At 51.9% G+C, this 3,798-nt stretch overlaps 8 non-coding genes and 1 pseudogene across 8 annotated transcripts; all 9 read right to left on the bottom strand.

Annotated features, from left to right (window-relative positions):
* Nucleotides 1-119, bottom strand: LOC123155461 (5S ribosomal RNA). The gene has a single exon (XR_006477405.1). It is a non-coding gene; the product is annotated as a 5S ribosomal RNA (ribosomal RNA).
* Nucleotides 120-416: 297 nt separating this feature from the next.
* Nucleotides 417-535, bottom strand: LOC123150763 (5S ribosomal RNA). The gene has a single exon (XR_006475337.1). It is a non-coding gene; the product is annotated as a 5S ribosomal RNA (ribosomal RNA).
* A 297-nt stretch (nt 536-832) lies between these two features.
* On the bottom strand, nt 833-951 carry LOC123154337 (5S ribosomal RNA). Its single transcript, XR_006476784.1, has one exon. It is a non-coding gene; the product is annotated as a 5S ribosomal RNA (ribosomal RNA).
* Nucleotides 952-1,248: 297 nt separating this feature from the next.
* Nucleotides 1,249-1,367, bottom strand: LOC123154801 (5S ribosomal RNA). The gene has a single exon (XR_006477066.1). It is a non-coding gene; the product is annotated as a 5S ribosomal RNA (ribosomal RNA).
* Nucleotides 1,368-1,664: 297 nt separating this feature from the next.
* On the bottom strand, nt 1,665-1,819 carry LOC123154680 (uncharacterized; annotated as a pseudogene).
* Nucleotides 1,820-2,116: 297 nt separating this feature from the next.
* Nucleotides 2,117-2,235, bottom strand: LOC123153602 (5S ribosomal RNA). Its single transcript, XR_006476544.1, has one exon. It is a non-coding gene; the product is annotated as a 5S ribosomal RNA (ribosomal RNA).
* Nucleotides 2,236-2,532: 297 nt separating this feature from the next.
* On the bottom strand, nt 2,533-2,651 carry LOC123153347 (5S ribosomal RNA). The gene has a single exon (XR_006476453.1). It is a non-coding gene; the product is annotated as a 5S ribosomal RNA (ribosomal RNA).
* A 297-nt stretch (nt 2,652-2,948) lies between these two features.
* LOC123152721 (5S ribosomal RNA) lies at nt 2,949-3,067 on the bottom strand. The gene has a single exon (XR_006476317.1). It is a non-coding gene; the product is annotated as a 5S ribosomal RNA (ribosomal RNA).
* A 297-nt stretch (nt 3,068-3,364) lies between these two features.
* Nucleotides 3,365-3,483, bottom strand: LOC123154021 (5S ribosomal RNA). Its single transcript, XR_006476612.1, has one exon. It is a non-coding gene; the product is annotated as a 5S ribosomal RNA (ribosomal RNA).
* Nucleotides 3,484-3,798: the final 315 nt, after the last annotated feature.

Genomic DNA, 3,798 nt, shown 5'->3' with positions numbered 1-3,798 from the left:
GGAATGCAACACGAGGACTTCCCAGGAGGTCACCCATCCTAGTACTACTCTCGCCCAAGCACGCTTAACTTTGGAGTTCTGATGGGATCCGGTGCTTTAGTGCTGGTATGATCGCATCCGACATGTTACCCCGGTCTTCGTCCCTTATCCTTGCCCCTCCCAGCTCCACTACAAAGACGATTGTACATTGCTTTGGCCGCTCCCTCTCAACTACGGAGACGAGTTCAACGCGGTTTCCACCCCTCCCTCTCAACCGCACCAGTGCACGCTTGCCGCGCCACAACGCCGACGCTGGACCCGTGAATCGTGAGCACCTAGCTATGACTTACCGCACTCGTGCAAAATAATAAAACACGGTAAATATATTACTTACACGTGCGTTTTGTTTTGCAAGCGGCGCGAAAAAAATTAAAACGGGAATGCAACACGAGGACTTCCCAGGAGGTCACCCATCCTAGTACTACTCTCGCCCAAGCACCCTTAACTTTGGAGTTCTGATGGGATCCGGTGCTTTAGTGCTGGTATGATCGCATCCAACATGTTACCCCGGTCTTCGTCCCTTATCCTTGCCCCTCCCAGCTCCACTACAAAAACGATTGCACATTGCTTTGGCCGCTCCCTCTCAACTACGGAGACGAGTTTAACACGGTTTCCACCCCTCCCTCTCAACCGCACCAGTGCACGCTTGCCGCGCCACAACGCCGACGCTGGACCCGTGAATCGTGAGCACCAAGCTATTGCTTACCGCACTCGTGCAAAATAATAAAACACGGTAAATATATTACTTACACGTGCGTTTTGTTTTGCAAGCGGCGCGAAAAAAATTAAAAAGGGAATGCAACACGAGGACTTCCCAGGAGGTCACCCATCCTAGTACTACTCTCGCCGAAGCACACTTAACTTCGGAGTTCTGATGGGATCCGATGCTTTAGTGCTGGTATGATCGCATCCGACATGTTACCCCGGTCTTCGTCCCTTATCCTTGGCCCTCCCAGCTCCACTACAAAGACGATTGTACATTGCTTTGGCCGCTCCCTCTCAACTACGGAGACGAGTTTAACGCGGTTTCCACCCCTCCCTCTCAACCGCACCAGTGCACGCTTGCCGCGCCACAACGCCGACGCTGGACCCGTGAATCGTGAGCACCCAGCTATGACTTACCGCACTCGTGCAAAATAATAAAACACGGTAAATATATTACTTACACGTGCGTTTTGTTTTGCAAGCGGCGCGAAAAAAATTAAAAAGGGAATGCAACACGAGGACTTCCCAGGAGGTCACCCATCCTAGTACTACTCTCGCCCAAACACGCTTAACTTCGGAGTTCTGATGGGATCCGGTGCTTTAGTGCTGGTATGATCGCATCCGACATGTTACCCCGGTCTTCGTCCCTTATCCTTGCCCCTCCCAGCTCCACTACAAAGACGATTGCACATTGCTTTGGCCGCTCCCTCTCAACTACGGAGACGAGTTTAACGCGGTTTCCACCCCTCCCTCTCAACCGCACCAGTGCACGCTTGCCGCGCCACAACGCCGACGCTGGACCCGTGAATCGTGAGCACCCAGCTATGACTTACCGCACTCGTGCAAAATAATAAAACACGGTAAATATATTACTTACACGTGCGTTTTGTTTTGCAAGCGGCGCGAAAAAAATTAAAAAGGGAATGCAACACGAGGACTTCCCAGGAGGTCACCCATCCTAGTACTACTCTCGCCCAAGCGGAGGTCACCCATCCTAGTACTACTCTCGCCCAAGCACGCTTAACTTCGGAGTTCTGATGGGATCCGGTGCTTTAGTGCTGGTATGATCGCATCCGACATGTTACCCCGGTCTTCGTCCCTTATCCTTGCCCCTCCCAGCTCCACTACAAAGATGATTGCACATTGCTTTGGCCGCTCCCTCTCAACTACGGAGACGAGTTTAACGCGGTTTCCACCCCTCCCTCTCAACCGCACCAGTGCACGCTTGCCGCGCCACAACGCCGACGCTGGACCCGTGAATCGTGAGCACCCAGCTATGACTTACCGCACTCGTGCAAAATAATAAAACACGGTAAATATATTACTTACACGTGCGTTTTGTTTTGCAAGCGGCGCGAAAAAAATTAAAAAGGGAATGCAACACAAGGACTTCCCAGGAGGTCACCCATCCTAGTACTACTCTCGCCCAAGCACGCTTAACTTCGGAGTTCTGATGGGATCCGGTGCTTTAGTGCTGGTATGATCGCATCCGACATGTTACCCCGGTCTTCGTCCCTTATCCTTGCCCCTCCCAGCTCCACTACAAAGACGATTGTACATTGCTTTGGCCGCTCCCTCTCAACTACGGAGACGAGTTTAACACGGTTTCCACCCCTCCCTCTCAACCGCACCAGTGCACGCTTGCCGCGCCACAACGCCGACGCTGGACCCGTGAATCGTGAGCACCCAGCTATGACTTACCGCACTCGTGCAAAATAATAAAACACGGTAAATATATTACTTACACGTGCGTTTTGTTTTGCAAGCGGCGCGAAAAAAATTAAAACGGGAATGCAACACGAGGACTTCCCAGGAGGTCACCCATCCTAGTACTACTCTCGCCCAAGCATGCTTAACTTCGAAGTTCTGATGGGATCCGGTGCTTTAGTGCTGGTATGATCGCATCCAACATGTTACCCCGGTCTTCGTCCCTTATCCTTGCCCCTCCCAGCTCCACTACAAAAACGATTGCACATTGCTTTGGCCGCTCCCTCTCAACTACGGAGACGAGTTTAACGCGGTTTCCACCCCTCCCTCTCAACCGCACCAGTGCACGCTTGCCGCGCCACAACGCCGACGCTGGACCCGTGAATCGTGAGCACCCAGCTATGACCTACCGCACTCGTGCAAAATAATAAAACACGGTAAATATATTACTTACACGTGCGTTTTGTTTTGCAAGCGGCGCGAAAAAAATTAAAAAGGGAATGCAACACGAGGACTTCCCAGGAGGTCACCCATCCTAATACTATTCTCGCCCAAGCACGCTTAACTTCGGAGTTCTGATGGGATCCGGTGCTTTAGTGCTGGTATGATCGCATCCGACATGTTACCCCGGTCTTCGTCCCTTATCCTTGGCCCTCCCAGCTCCACTACAAAGACGATTGTACATTGCTTTGGCCGCTCCCTCTCAACTACGGAGACGAGTTTAACACGGTTTCCACCCCTCCCTCTCAACCGCACCAGTGCACGCTTGCCGCGCCACAACGCCGACGCTGGACCCGTGAATCATGAGCACCCAGCTATGACTTACCGCACTCGGCCAAAATAATAAAACACGGTAAATATATTACTTACACGTGCGTTTTGTTTTGCAAGCGGCGCGAAAAAAATTAAAACGGGAATGCAACACGAGGACTTCCCAGGAGGTCACCCATCCTAGTACTACTCTCGCCCAAGCACGCTTAACTTCGGAGTTCTTATGGGATCCGGTGCTTTAGTGCTGGTATGATCGCATCCAACATGTTACCCCGGTCTTCGTCCCTTATCCTTGCCCCTCCCAGCTCCACTACAAAAACGATTGCACATTGCTTTGGCCGCTCCCTCTCAACTACGGAGACGAGTTTAACGCGGTTTCCACCCCTCCCTCTCAACCGCACCAGTGCACGCTTGCCGCGCCACAACGCCGACGCTGGACCCGTGAATCGTGAGCACCCAGCTATGACCTACCGCACTCGTGCAAAATAATAAAACACGGTAAATATATTACTTACACGTGCGTTTTGTTTTGCAAGCGGCGCGAAAAAAATTAAAAAGGGAATGCAACACGAGGAC

The sequence above is a fragment of the Triticum aestivum genome, chromosome 1B (genome assembly GCF_018294505.1).
Source record: "Triticum aestivum cultivar Chinese Spring chromosome 1B, IWGSC CS RefSeq v2.1, whole genome shotgun sequence".
Lineage (NCBI taxonomy): Eukaryota > Viridiplantae > Streptophyta > Magnoliopsida > Poales > Poaceae > Triticum > Triticum aestivum.
This window is presented reverse-complemented; position numbering and strand designations above follow the sequence as displayed.